Raw genomic sequence first — 15,792 nt, 5'->3', positions numbered from 1 at the left:
CCCCTGGAGCGGACACAAAGAAATATACGAACCGGCACTCAGTCCACCAGGACTTACTAGGACCTACTATGCAAGTATAGATGTGAATTTCCACTTGTGCCTTTAAACTGAAGTATCTAAAATGAAAGACTACTGAACTCCCTACACAGTATCTCGGTGACACTAGATCAGATTAGCTCTCAGCTTGCTATTTGCCCTGGCCATTGAGCTGCTGGCTTGCCTTCTACGTTGTGACCCGCTCATCAGTGGATAGAGATGGGGGTGGAGGGGGTCGGTTATGAGGATCGCATGTCCCTATACGCTGATGACATCCTGGTGTTCCTGGGGAAACCCCAGAGCTCCGGGACCCATTTCTTAAGCTCCCAACACTATATGGCGAGGCCACTGGGTTGAGATTGAATCTTGGGAAGTCACTACTAGGGGAGGTGCAAGGAAATGCGGGGGCAGTGTCTGGTGCCCGGATATCCTGGTGAGGCGGAAAGCATTTAAATACTTGGGAATCCACCTATCCCCGCTCCAACACCTGGCTTGGCAGCTACACTTCCAGCCTCTAACCGGGGCTCTCGCTGGGGACCTGGCTCGCTGGCATCGCCTGCCGCTGAACCAATTAGGCCATAATGCCCTCTTAAAGATGATCGGTCTCCCTCGCTATCTGTATGTTCTGGCATATTTGGTGCCTCATACCTGGTTCCAGTCCCTCACCTCCAAACTCGCCTCATTTATATGGGCATGAGAGCGACAAAGAGTGGCTTTTTGCTCCACAAGGAGATCTCCCTACGAGGGTGGACTGGGGATACCAGACATCTACATATATTATCTGGCTGCTCAATTAGTACCGATCAATGAATGGTTCAGTGGTGAGTGGGATGACCCAGTTTATCGTCTGGAGCACTATCGCCTGAGGTTCAAGGGCCTGCTGGGCTTGCTGTACAGTGTTCCAATCCTACGGGCCGTCCCCGACTGCACGCGGGTGGCAGTGCCATGCTGAATGGCAGCCTTACGACTAACAGGGTGGGACCGGCACTTAACTAAGCTGACGCCCTCATGGCAGAGCATATGGTTGTGGCAGGTATCTCAGCTGGGGGGCTTTAGGCAGTGGGACACCATCGGGATTAACTACCTGGGGGACGTGTATGATGGAGACCACTTGAAATCCTACCAGCAGCTGAAGGACCAATATGCCCTGCCCACTACGTAGTTCTTTCGCTTCCTCCAGCTGCACCACACACTGCGGTCCCACCTGCCATCTGACCTGCCCCTCCCAGATCATGATTCCCTTCCCCAGGCATCCCATAGGAAGTTTCGCCTCAAGAGGACTACTACCCAAATCTACCGCTTGCTGCTTACAAACGGTCCCGATGGGGTCACCAGGTTGCGGGACAGGTGGACAGCCTGGATGGAGGAGATGGATGAGGACGATTGGAGAGAGGTGTACCTTGCACCCAGAGAACTGGCCATATCCGCACGCCTAAGGATGGTGCAGATCAACTACTTCCCTATGACATACTTGTCCCCAGTGCGCCTACAACGCATATGCCTGTGACATCTCCTGGCTGTTTGAGATGTGGTAACCTGGAGGCGCACCTTCTGCACGTAGCCTGGGAATGTCAGGAGGGGAGTCCCTTTTGGGATGCGGTGGAGCGAGATATTTATGAGTTTCCGGGACACCCGATTGAGCTGACTGTCAAGGTGGCGCCACTGGGGCTTCTGGAGGAGTTGGGGGGGGGCAAGAACTGATCGAACTTTTGAGGGAGTTGCACGGACTGGTAGCCAAAAGAGACACTGCACAATCGTGGAGAAGCCCGATGGCACCGTTGGTGTTGAAATGGCGAGCTGGGGTGGACTGGTGCTCTCAATTAGAAAAAACGATATATGAAGTGCATGGCTGCCCTCAGAAATATGAGAAAATTTGGGGGAAATAGTGGTCTCATTATGGGTTGCCTCTCTGAGTGTAAGAACTTGGTTAATGTGGGAAAAGGAGGGAATTGTCATCAATTGCATTGATCTGTTTCAACTGAATGAACTGCTATGGACTCACTGACTTGTTTACTTTCAAATGAAATAAAATTGGTTATAAAAAAGAAAAGATTAGCTCTCAGTTTAAAAGGAACATGAACACAGGCAACAAGCTGGAAAATAATGTACAAGCTCACACAGGCTGGCTCTTTACAGCCTGCAAGATTAAAGTACAAGCGCCCCTGAAACATCCAAGGCTTAAAAATTGTTGCCGCTCTACACTCAAAGGGGGCTGAAGGTAGTAGATTTTGCAACTTGAAAATTTACAAAGCCAGGGCTGCAGAAAGGCATAATGGCCTGTGAGGCAATCAACACAAAGAACCCCACAAGGCAGTGTCTCTCCATGACACTGAACAAAATAACTGCAAGATAGTTGATCTGTACAATTTGTGACAGTACTTCAAAGACATATTCTACGGTGTTCAATCGCATTTAGCATTATAATGCAAACCGAAACAATAAAACAAAAGAATTGGCACCAAAATAATGAATACCACAAAATTGCCATTGTATGTATATACAGGTAAGTATTGATAAGTCCACAACTATGTACCTCCTTAACAATATATATATATAAATGCCTCACTGATGTCTTAGCTTTTTCCAATTCTTTTAGAATAGTGTTCCTGAGTGATCCCTAAAGTTTAGAACTGTTTTACTTGGTATTATGTTTTTTGTTCTTTAAACCAAGTGTTTGCCATGTCAGTTCGTACGTCACATAATACCCCACATTGACCTTTACAATGTGTGGCTTTAGATAGTGGACTTTTCAATTTGCATTGCATGTTTCTCTCGTTCTCTCTCTATATATAGAGATAGATAGATAGCCACTAGGTAATTATAGGTAGGACCTAGTTTCTACTGAAAAATCGATATATACATATACATACATATATATATATATATATATATATATATATATATCACTCCCTGAAAATAACTCCCTAACCTCCTGTCATTTTTAGATTTAAAATGTTACATTTTCATATATCTATAAAGTAACTTTACCCTTTTTTTCAGTGAATTTCTAGGGTTTTGTTAACGTAAAGCGAGCAGTGAGGGGTTGGTTACAGGACCTGGCCTGCAGGTAGTACCTGTCACCAACCCGCCCACACCACCTTTTCCCCACCCAACACCCTATATTCAAAGATCTATAATCTTTCTCCAAAAATTAGCAATTATTTTAATCAAATGTATATTTTAAAAAGAAATACAATGTTTATCATTATTGCTTACTTAAAATTATTTGATAAAGTTTTATTAAACTACATGTCTGTGAATCTCTCTTTTTACACAGTTTTTTATTATTTTTTTGGGGTGGTAAAATTCAAAATAAATAGTCTTAAATACATGATTCCCTCCACCCCATTTTTTTTTTTACTTTTCAACATTTTACACCCCCAAACAAAATATTAAAACAACCACATACAGACTTGTACTTTATGGGATACATTGTATTACTTAAACTACAACCAGCCACTAGGTGGCACTGCAATCCCAGCTGTAGAGCAATAGCTCCAGTCTAGGAAAGATGACATATTCAAGTGGGCTCTTGGTTTCAATGACCCATGAGACTTATGTCTTTTTCAGTGTTGCTGGGGGGGGGGGGGGAGGCAGAAATCCCTACAGCCCCCCACCACATTAAAAAAGGTTGGTGAGGTCCCTGTCCACTCTAGAGATGTCACCAAAACCAAATATAGTTAAATAGCCCTCCCAGGGCATTAAGGAGCAGTGAACAATAAAAGAGCGACTGCAACCGCTCATTTATTATTCACTTTTAAAAAAATGTATTTAGTTTGTGTTCCTGTACTATCTAGGACACCCACTTTCACTTTTTTTAAGGAGCCAAGGGAGGAGCCTTCGGGCCACAGCAGCATCTTATGTTTTTTTTTTTAACCGGTTCTGTGCCTTGGACGAGATGATCTCGTCCAAGGCTACAGTTCCCCTGTGCCTTGGACGAGATCATCTCGTCCTAGGCACAGGGGAACTTGGGGAAGCGCCCCCCCCGTGCACCCCCCTCCCCCACCCAGGCGGGGATGAAAGGGGAAGACCTTCCCCCCCCCCCCCCCCACGGCAATCCAATGACGTCAGCGCGTCATCTAGTGTTGCCGGGCGCGCTGGAAGCCATTTGCTTCCAGCGCGTCTTCGGAGGAGGACATCACAGGTGAGTCCTCTCCGTTTTTGGGGGCGGGGGTGGTGAAAACAGACACGGGGGAAAGGAAAGGGTTTTTCCTTTCCCCCTGTGCCTGTTTTCACAAGATTCCTGCTCCACGATCGCAGGAATCTCCACTAGCCACCAGGGATTTTCTTTCTTGGTTATTTTGGGGGCGACCCCTTGGGCAAGGGTCGCCCCCCCCCCCCCGGGGGCAATATTTTTTTGTATTTTGCCCCCGGGGGAGGCGAAAACCACTAGACACCAGGGATGTTATGTTTTATGTGTATTTTGGGGGTGGCAATTTTGTTTTTATTTCGCCCCCCCCCCCCCCCCTCCCCCCGGGGGGCAGAAACCACTAGACACCAGGGATTAATTTTTATTGTAAAAAAATTTTGGGGGGCGACCCCTTGGGTAAGGGGCGCCCCACTGGGGGGCTATTTTTTTTAGTATTTCACCCCCCTCCCCCGGGGCAGATTGCCAATTTTTGGGCTGATTTGCCGCCGGGGGGGGGGGGGCGAAATCCACTAGACACCAGGGATTTTGTTTTTATTGTTTATTTTGGGGGTAACTCCTTGGGCAAGGGTCGCTCCCCTGGGGAACTTTTTTTTTTTTTTCCTGTTTCGGCCCCCCCCGATGGCAGACCAGCCATTTTTTGGACGATCTGGCCCGGGGGGGGGGGTGGTAGCACACTAGGCGCCAGGGATTGTGTTGTGGTGTGTGTTTGGGGGCACCCCTTGGGCAACGGTCGCCCCCCTAAGGTGGGGAAAATTTGTATTGGCCATCTCTGCCCGTAATTTTGTAGGCCCATCTGCCCCCAAGGAGAGCAGAAACCACCAATACAGCAGGGATTTTTTTGTTTTGTTTTGTGTTGTGCTGGGGGTGCCCCCTTTGGGAAGAGTCGCCCCCTGAAAGGGGGCACAGAGGTGTTGCCCATTTCTGCCCCCCTTGGGGGGCAGATTGGCCAATTATTTTACACCCATCTACCCCCGAGGGGGGCAGGATCCACTTAGGTACCAGGGACAACTTCTAAGTTCTTGGTGGTGGGGTGTTTGTCAACTGGCAAAGTATTTGTATTTGTGATTATAACAATTTATTTCTTCTTTTTCTTCTAGTTCAACGCTTTTGCTTCCTTTGCTGTGGATCTTTGTGGTTTTGGCAGCAGTTGTCCTGTGGTTTGCATAGTTGCATGTTTTAGGTAAGTGAAAGCAATTTACTCCAAAGGAGTATTGTTGACATGTTTGTAGTTGGTGTACTAAATGCAGTATTGTGTGTTTGACATTGTCCTTAGATTTGAGCACAGTGATGTTTGTGTTGTCATATGTCTAATTTGCTTTTTTCTTTTTAGTGGGATATCATTGGTGATTGCTGTCTGTGCAGAGTAGTTGCTTGGTGAGTAGCTATTTCAGGCAACTGAGTGGTATAGTTTTTTGTAGTACATAACTCTTTGTGATAAAGCTACACTTTGTTTATTACTTATTTTAGTGCTAGTTGTTGTTGGCAATCCATTTGTTGTTAGGATCATGGCTAGCCGCAAAGTGACCGCTCAGCAGGTTGTTCGCATGCTCTTTGAGTCGTCTTCAGACCATGATTATGACACTGACTGCATCTGAGGCAGAGGAGGAAGCAGGAGATTCTGGAAGTGAGTTTTCTGTCCGAGAGTATTCTTCTGATGAGGAAGCTACTCTCAGTGCAGATGAAGGGCCTGTGTTAGAGGAGGACATTGATGTGCCAAGAGTGCAGCAGCCTGGGGCTGCAGGGTTTCCCATTGGAAGACCTGACACCTGGATTGCCCCAAACATGGAGCAGCCACAGTTACCTGCATTTACTGGTCTCCCAGTGTGTAGAGTTAATACGGAAAACTTTCTGCCTGTCCATTTCTTTCACTTGTTTATGGACGATGTATTTTTGGAAGAGATTGTGGAACAGACAAATGTGTATGCAGAGCAATATTTGCGGGACAACGCTGCCAGACTTAAGCCTCAGTCTAGAGCTACTCATTGGGTTCCCACATATCTGGAAGAGATGAAAAGGTTTTTAGGTTTGTCTTTTTTGATGGTGTTGATCAGGAAGCCGTCACTGGCTTCTTATTGGTCTACTAGTCCCTTGATGGCAACTGCTATATTTCCTGCAACTATGACACGTAATCGGTATTTGCTTCTTCTTCGTATGCTGCATTTTGTGGACAATGCTTTAGCCTTGCCACGAGATCACCCTGATTGTGACCGCCTTTTTAAGATTAGGCCTGTCCTTGATCATTTTGTGGATCGGTTTTCAGAGGTCTATGTTCCAGGCAAAGAGATAAGTGTGGACGAGTCTTTGGTCTTTTTCAAGGGGCGTTTAGTTTTTAAGCAGTACATTCCTAGTAAGAGGGCACGGTATGGGATTAAATTGTATCTGCTGTCAGAAAGCAGTACAGGATATGTGTATAATTTCCAGGTCTACACTGGTAGGGATTCCAGTATTGACCCTCCTGGTTGTCCGGCCACTTTTGAAGTTAGCGAAAAAATTGTGTGGGAACTTGCCAGACGGCTGTTTAACAAAGGTCACCATTTGTACGTAGATAATTTCTACACTGGAGTGCAGTTGTTCAAGGAGTTGTTTAGGGTGGACACTGTTGCTTGTGGCACAATCCGTTCTAACCGGAAAGGCTATCCAAGGGAGCTTGTCTGTAAAAAACTTGAGAGGGGACAGTGCAGTGCCTTGCGGAATAATGAGCTGCTAGCTCTGAAATTTTCAGACAGGAGGGATGTGTACATGCTATCGACCATCCATGATGAGAGTACTTCCTCTGTGGCTGTTTGGGGTCAGGTTGCGGAAGTGCGCAAACCTGCGTGCATTTTGGACTACAATAGGCACATGGGTGGTGTTGATAGAGTAGATAAGAGGTTAGAACCTTACACTGCTCTTCGTAAGTCTTGTGTGGTATAAAAAGTTGGCCCTACATTTATTTCATTTGGCAACTTTTAATGCCTTTATTGTATACAAGGATTGTTCACCCGAGTCAAGGATGACATTTGTTAAATTTCAGGAGTCGGTGATAGAAAGCCTTATTGTGGTGGAACCGGCAAGAGTTCCTAGAGTAGAAGTGGTGGAGGATGTGGCTAGATTGAAAGATCAGCACTTTCCAGATCACATTCCTCCCACTCCCAAAAAAGACATGCCCACAAAGAAATGTAGAGTATGTGCCCGGAGATCAATCCGGAGGGAGAGCCGGATGTACTGCCCCGAATGCCCTTCAAAGCCTGGGCTGTGTGTGCCCAGCTGTTTTAGAAGTTACCACACAAGGAAAAACTTTTGGGAAATACCGTGAGCGTAAGCTGTCTGTTTTATATTTTCATATGTTTCACGGTTGGCATCTGTCGTGTATTTAGTTAGAGCTTTTGTGTTTGTAGTTTTGTGCTTATTTTATAATTAGTAGTTTCTTTGTTGTTTATAAATAAATAAAAAAGTGATTGCGGTGTGCGTGGGGTGGCGCTTGGCTGGCGGCGTGTGTGGGGTGGCGCTTGGCCGGCGGTGTGCTTGGGGTGGAGCTTGGCTGGCGGTGTGCTTGGGGTGGCGCTTGGCTGGCGGTGTGCGTGGGGTGGCGCTTGGCTGGCGGTGCCAGCCAAACGGCAGTCCACACTCCCATCAGCTGGTGTGATTCTTGTATCAGGCATGTGGGCGTATGTAAGTGATGGGCCCTTGAGTGGCGCGGTCTGTCGATGTGAGTGTTGTAATGTGCTGGGCCCGTGGCTGGCGGTGTGAATGGTCTTGTGCGTGTCATGTATGAAAGGTGTGTGAATGGACTGTAAAGCGGTTGGTGCCTTGTCGCGGCTTTACAGCTCACGAGCTGTGAGTCATTGGTTCACTTTTTTGCCTTTCAGTTATTAGCAGTGCATTTCATTTTTGTGAAATCTCTTGTTAATAAAATTTGATCCACTGAACCATCACTCACCCTCGTGCCAAATCCAACCAATGAATCCAAAAAATGACAAAACCTGCTCCGCTGTAATCAGGCGTCGCAGCACACCTGTGACACGCTAGGTGCCTCGGGTGGGACCCCGATGATGAAGCATGCCACCAACTTGGTTGGTGGGTGAGGGGTCTTCTTCACATAACCTAAGTGTGTTTCTTTTCACAATTTTAGTGTTTGGCACATCACGGACGTATGTGCACACATCAGAGTGATATATTCCAAAAATACCCTTGTTTGGGGGGGAGGGCCCACCTATGTTTTTGGTCCTGGGTGCGGCCTTCATGTAGGGAAACCTACAAAACCCAGAAACTTTTTAAAACTAGACACCCCAAGGAGTCCAGGGAGGTGTGGCTTGCGTGGCTCCCCCAACATTTTCTTACCCAGACTCCTCTGTAAACCTCAAAATTTGCATAAAAAAGCATATTTTCCTGATTTTTCTTAGTAGGATCACTGCTCCAGCACAAAATTCCTACTCCCCAGTTTTCCCCTCAGCCTCTCAAGTAAAATGACACCTCACTTATGTGGGTCCCCAAAGCAGAGTCCGTCTAAAGATATATAAAAGAATATGCCCTTATAAACTTGCTGTGCTATCCCTTCTATCCCTTCAGGTTTTGGGCCTTATTCTGTTGCAGGCACCTGGCCCACCCACACAAGTGAGGTATCATTTTTATCGCGAGACTTGGGGGAATGCTGGGTGGAAGGAAATTTGTGGCTCCTCTCAGATTCCAGAACTTTCTGCCACAGAAATGTGAGGAACATGTGTTTTTTTAGCCAAATTTTGAGGTTTGCAAAGGATTCTGGGTAACAGAACCTGGTCCGAGCCCCGCAAGTCACCCCATCTTGGATTCCCCTAGGTCTCTAGTTTTCAGAAATGCACAGGTTTGGTAGGTTTCCCTAGGTGCCGGCTGAGCTAGAGGCCAAAATCTACAGGTAGGCACTTCGCAAAAAACACCTCTGTTTTCTTCCAAAATTTTGGATGTGTCCACGTTGCGCTTTGGGGTGTTTCCTGTCGCGGGCGCTAGGCCTACCCACACAAGTGAGGTATCATTTTTATCGGGAGACTTGGGGAAACGCTGGGTGGAAGGAAATTTGTGGCTCCTCTCAGATTCCAGAACTTTCTGCCACAGAAATGTGAGGAACATGTGTTTTTTTTAGCCAAATTTTGAGGTTTGCAAAGGATTCTGGGTAACAGAACCTGGTCCGACCCCCGCAAGTCACACCTCCTTGGATTCCCCTAGGTCTCTAGTTTTCAGAAATGCACAGGTTTGGTAGGTTTCCCTAGGTGCCGGCTGAGCTAGAGGCCAAAATCTACAGGTAGGCACTTCGCAAAAAACACCTCTGTTTTCTTCAAAAATTTTGGATGTGTCCACGTTGCGCTTTGGGGAGTTTCCTGCCGCGGGCGCTAGGACTACCCACGCAAGTGAGGTATCATTTTTATCGGGAGACTTGGGGGAACGCTGGGTGGAAGGAAATTTGTGGCTCCTCTCAGATTCCAGAACTTTCTGCCACAGAAATGTGAGGAACATGTGTTTTTTTAGCCAAATTTTGAGGTTTGCAAAGGATTCTGGGTAACAGAACCTGGTCCGAGCCCCGCAAGTCACCCCTCCTTGGATTCCCCTAGGTCTCTAGTTTTCAGAAATGCACAGGTTTGGTAGGTTTCCCTAGGTGCCGGCTGAGCTAGAGGCCGAAATCTACAGGTAGGCACTTCGCAAAAAACACCTCGGTTTTCTTCCAAAATTTTGGATGTGTCCACGTTGCGCTTTGGGGTGTTTCCTGTCGCCGGCGCTAGGTCTACCCACACAAGTGAGGTATAATTTTTATCAGGAGACTTGGGGGTACGCTGGGTGGAAGGAAATTTGTGGCTCCTCTCAGATTCCAGAACTTTCTGCCACAGAAATGTGAGGAACATGTGTTTTTTTAGCCACATTTTGAGGTTTGCAAAGGATTCTGGGTAACAGAACCTGGTCCGAGCCCCGCAAGTCACCCCATCTTGGATTCCCCTAGGTCTCTAGTTTTCAGAAATGCACAGGTTTGGTAGGTTTCCCTAGGTGCCGGCTGAGCTAGAGGCCAAAATCTACAGGTAGGCACTTCGCAAAAAACACCTCTGTTTTCTTCCAAAATTTTGGATGTGTCCACGTTGCGCTTTGGGGCGTTTCCTGTCGCGGGCGCTAGGCCTACCCACGCAAGTGAGGTATCATTTTTATCGGGAGACTTGGGGGAACATAGATTAGCAAAACAAGTGCTATTGCCCCTTGTCTTTCTCTACATTTGTTCCTTCCAAATATAGGAGAGTGTGTAAAAAAGACATCTATTTGAGAAATTCCCTATAATTCACATGCTAGTATGGTCACCCCGGAATTCAGAGATGTGCAAATAACCACTGCTCCTCAACACCTTATCTTGTGCCCTTTTTGGAAATGCAAAGGTTTTCTTGATAGCAATTTTTTACTCTTTATATTTCAGCAAATTAATTGCTGTATACCCGGTATAGAATGAAAACACACTGCAGGGTGCAGCTCATTTATTGGCTCTGGGTTCCTCGGGTTCTTGATGAACCTACAAGCTCTATATATCCCCGCAACCAGAGGAGTCCAGCAGACGTAACGGTATATTGCTTTCCATAATCTGACATTGCAGGGAAAAGTTACAGAGTAAAACGTAGAGAAGAATTGATGGTTTTTTCACCTCAATTTCAATATTTTTCTTTTTCAGCTGTTATTTTCTGTCGGAAACCCTTGTAGGATCTACACAAATGACCCCTTGCTGAATTCAGAATTTTGTCTACTGTTCAGAAATGGTTAGGTGTCTGGGATCCAGCATTGGTTTCATGCCCATTCCTGTCACTGACTGGAAGGAGGCTGAAAGCACAAAAAATTGCAAAAATGGGGTATGCCCCAGTAAAATGCCAAAATTGTGTTGAAAAATTGGGTTTTCTGATTCAAGTCTGCCTGTTCCTGAAAGCTAGGAAGCTGCTGAGTTTAGCACTGCAAACCCTTTGTGGATGCCATTTTCAGGGGGAAATCCACAAGCCTTCTTCTGCAGCCACTTTTTCCAATTTTTTGAAAAAAAACGAAATTTTCACTGTATTTTGGCCAATTTCTTGGCCTCCTTCAAGGGAACCCACAAAGTCTGGGTACCTCTAGAATCCATAGGATGTTGGAAAAAAAGGACGCAAATTTGGCTTGGTTAGCTTATGTGGACAAAAAGTTATGAGGGCCTAAGCGCGAACTGCCCCAAATATGCAAAAAAAGGCCTGGCACAGGAGGGGGAAAAGGCCTGGCAGCGAAGGGGTTAAATAGTGAATAGTGGTGTGTCCTAGTGCACACCAGGTGCATGCCACAACTTGTGCTTTTTTTTATTATTATTATTATTTTTTTTAAACAGAGTGCCCCACTGCCCACCTGGGGCACACTAGACCATTACTGATTTTTTAGGGGCCACAGGGATACCCGGGCCTCAGCGTCACTTTCTTTTTCTTTTTTAACTAGTGGCGTGTTCCAGTTCCCACCTGGGGCACGACACAATTTCTCCCTTTTTTTTTAAATTGTACTGGAGTGCCCCATTGCAGTCCATCGTTAGGGTAGCGGAGGAAGGGCCAGGGCCCCTACAAACCAACCAGCACCCCTGCTTGCACCATCATGGGCAAAGAGGGAGGCGGCATTTCTCCAACCCTGCAGGAGCAGTTTCCTATTGCTCCCGCAGGGCTGGAGCTATACAAAGCATTTCTGTAATGATGTGTATTTAACCACTGCTCCATCTGGACCACTGACTACATTTTGTGCTTAACTTAGCTTCAAACACCCTTACATTGTGCATGCAGGTATTTTTCCAGGCACAAGTCATGCAACTTGTTTTTCGCTCATGTTTTCACTTTTTGTGCTCTTTCTCACCAAGGGCTAGAACATAACACGGAGGAGTGAGGGTAAGATAAGGATGTACCAGGAGACTGTGTATGGTACGGCAAGGAACAGTTTGGTCTTGAGAGTGCACCTTGGGATGTAGCCAGTCTCTGAACATGCTCTTTCAACACTGACCTGATTTGGCCAACTTTTGAACAACAACTCACTGAATGGGAGGGGGGGGATTTCTAGAATTCTCCTCTCCAGCTTGTTAAAAATATATTAGAGGAGGAAACTAGACAACTGTGGATATTGAACTTGGGTCGGGAAAGGGAGGCCTTTCTCAACCATCACTCCAATTGCGGGTAGTTCTCTCTTCAAGGTCGACTGCGTTCACGACCTGTTGCTGGCAAAGAGATGAAGGAAGCAAGCCCCATGGTGATGAATTTTTAATTCTTATTTTCTGCTTTGCACTAGGCATGAATATATAAGAAAAGTACTGTTTATAGATATAAATAAATAAATATATTATCCATTGTTGAAGTAATGTACTTTCTTTGTCTGTTTCTATGATCATTATTATTTCACTGCTGTGACTATCTTCAAATATGCACTTGTGTTGTACATAATTGACCACCTTATCCGAACGATGTAAAGTGCCTTAATAAATGCATTTCTCAGACAGAGTGTTGCATACCAGAAATTCCTTTCAGTATTTATCTCCTCTTAGTCTGCGGTAAAGCAAAACAATTTTGCTACCAGAGAGTGCAGGCAGGGACATGCTTTGTTCTCTTACCAGGTGGGAGCAGCTTTGTACTCCCGCCTGGTAAGAGAACCTTGCATTTTCCCAGCACTTGTGGGCAGTGAATAGGCAGCATCCCACTGGCCCAGGGAAGGGGTCTGCGCCCCCCTTCTCCTTCAAAGAACTTACCGGCTCCAGGGAATGGGGTACCCAGGGACTCATGGCAGCTTGGGAAGGGGGGGGGGCTACGCTCCCCTCCCTATCTTAAATTAATCTCAGCTCCCCAACCCGGCTCACCCAGAGGTGGAGGGGGGTTACTTTTAAATTTGCAGAAGCTGTTTTTTTGTTATTGTTTTTTTAATTTTGCCATGTATCGGCAAAATTAAAAGAACGTTTTTGGCCCCAGGTGACCCCACCACTAGGCCTAGAGGGTCAGAGTATTCCTATCCTGCCACCATGTGTCTTTTTTTGTTTTGTAGGACGTGACACTGCATACTAATAAATATTCATGTACCTTGAATTATGAATCTGAATAGAATTTGACTAAATACAGACAATAGTGTGCAACTTGGAAAATGTGCCCACTTGAGTGGCTACTTATTAGTATTAATTGAAGTACCTGCATCAAGAAAATGTAGAAGGGTGATATTAATTATTTTGCATTATGTATTTGCTTTATTATTGTAGACCTTAATTTAGCGATGTTTTGGGCCTAGTTTGCACAGCCTCCTGTTAAACTGCACTGATCTAATAAATTGAGGGAAATGTATGACTAGAGAAATTAATTCATGCATTGTTTTTCACTGGGTTGACCAAACGTTAGCAGATGTCTTTAACTTTCTCATGATAACTGCTTGCTAGAAAATCTTGTATTAGTTATTGATACATTGTATAGTGTAATGCGTGAGACAGCGATGTTCCCAGGAGCTAGAAATGGATGCACTGACTGGAGTTCGGATGGATGCAAAAATGTTACCTGACGAGCCTGATGGTGGGCACAGGAGAAGAGGAGCCAATCATCGACATATGAAAGACAGGTTAGTTATATCTTAGATTTAGAAATAAATTCTTATCGGACTAAGAGTAACCGTTCGATTCTTTGACCAATGGCAACATGGGAAGTTCTTTAGACGATTTTAACTTAGCCAGAAAGCACAGAAGGAAGGGAGTTCATTTCCTATTTTCCTCCTTGAAGGTGTGCTAATTCTTACGTTTGCTTTCCTCCTGAGAGGATTCTATTTTTAACTTTATTGCTTAGACTTTGATGCTGAATGCTGATCCCTTAGATATTGCTTTCTTACATGGTTCGGAGATCTTAACCATTCCCTCTCATGGCCCGTTGCTGATGCTGACAGAACAGATGTCCAACTGACTAAGATCACTGCAGCATGCTGATCCATATGAGGAGAGATATAACGAAATGCTATTGTTCTTGTAAGTTTGTTTTTTGTTTCTAGGTACCAACCGTTATTTTGATAGAGCCATAGTTAGATGTTTTCCAAATTCATGTTGACTAGAGTGTTTTGCATGAAGCCCAAACATGTTATTCTAATCAGAAGGTTATTAAGGGAAACCCTGACAAGTTAACAGGTTGTTATTCATTAATAATTGATGTTGCTCAGTTGCTGAACTTAAATGTATGCTATTTCTATTGCTCAGTTACTCTTATTGTTAATTTGTACTTTGACTCTTGAATGGATTATAATTCATGCACTAGTTAAATTGAGATTCTTTAGAAGTTTTGGTCAACCACTGTTGTTCTTATATGTGTATCAGTTCATGATGAGATTAATTTACGTGATATTAGCATTGTTAATCTAGGGAAATTAAACATTCAAACTTTTACCAAAAGGTATGTTTATTCATAACCAAACAGGTCATGGTGCGTGAAAATAACTGACTCCAAAGGTTATTAATGTTGCTGATCAATACTGTTGATGATTTTGTGTTGCATTTGGGATTTATGGTGGGAATTACTCTAAGCACGGTCACTTCAACTGATGAAAATATAGTAAAAATTTAAATAACAAAATAAAATAACACCAAAATAACAAAAATCAAATAAGGGGAACCAAAGATGGTGCAACACCCTTCACAATATAGCGCCTGGCTCAGGTCTACTATGCCCCTCAGCTCCTATCTGACGACTTTGACTTGGCACTCCTTGACACTGAGCAGGCATTTGACTCCGTGAACTAGGCGCATGCACAGGCAGATGGGTCTGGGCCCGGGGTTTTTCTTATGGGTTTGTCTTCTTTACACGGACCTGTTTGCTCAGGTGCACTGTGGATGGGGAGAGTGTTGGCGCCCTTCCGGTTGAGTAGAGGCACCCGGCAGAATTGCCCTCTCTCACCACTTCTATTCACCATTGCAATGGAGCAGTTATTGGAAACTCGGCAACAGGTGATGGTCCATGGGGCATACACTAGAAGAGACCACACGTAATTTCCCTTTACACTGACGATGTACTAATGTACCTACGGCAGCTGGCTTATTCCGTGCACATCCTACTGAATGTTATGAAGATCTTTGGAGAGGTCTGCAGCTTACGTGTTAAATCCTGATATATCCAAACTATTTCCGTTGGGTCGGTTAGTGGCTACATCAGCTGACGAGCTGCCTAAGGTGGGCTTTCCTAGAGCTTCGACACAGGTCTGTTAGCTAGGGGTGTATCTGACACATGCAGTACCGGCGTATCTCAAGCGTACTATGGGCAAAGTGGTGGAGGGAGTACATGTCTCGATCTGGTTCTGGAGAGGGCTGCCAATATATCTTATGAGCAGGATTGCCAAAAGTAAAAATGATAATACTGCCTCAATGTCTGTATGCTCTACAGAGTACATTGTATGTGATTCCTCAACATTATTTCCGAACCATAGACAGCCTGATAGTGGACCTGCCCTGGGGGCCTAAGCGCAAGCGCATTGGGCTAGCCACCTTGAAATGAGAACATGGGAACAGGGAGGTTGTGAGGTTCCACATTTGGAACTCTATTATATGGCAGCCTAGCTTCAACATGTGATCCACTGGCTCGACACGAAGTACAACTGGGAGAAGAAGCTATTATGAGGCACACATGGAGGAT

The 15,792-nt window shown here is 45.3% G+C and overlaps 1 protein-coding gene across 3 annotated transcripts in view; it reads right to left on the bottom strand.

Moving 5' to 3' along the window:
* The window catches only part of SHPRH (SNF2 histone linker PHD RING helicase), a 746,219-nt gene that overhangs the window by 590,907 nt on the left and 139,520 nt on the right, over positions 1-15,792 (bottom strand). The window lies entirely within an intron of this gene.

This window comes from Pleurodeles waltl, chromosome 5 (genome assembly GCF_031143425.1).
Source record: "Pleurodeles waltl isolate 20211129_DDA chromosome 5, aPleWal1.hap1.20221129, whole genome shotgun sequence".
NCBI lineage: Eukaryota > Metazoa > Chordata > Amphibia > Caudata > Salamandridae > Pleurodeles > Pleurodeles waltl.
This window is presented reverse-complemented; position numbering and strand designations above follow the sequence as displayed.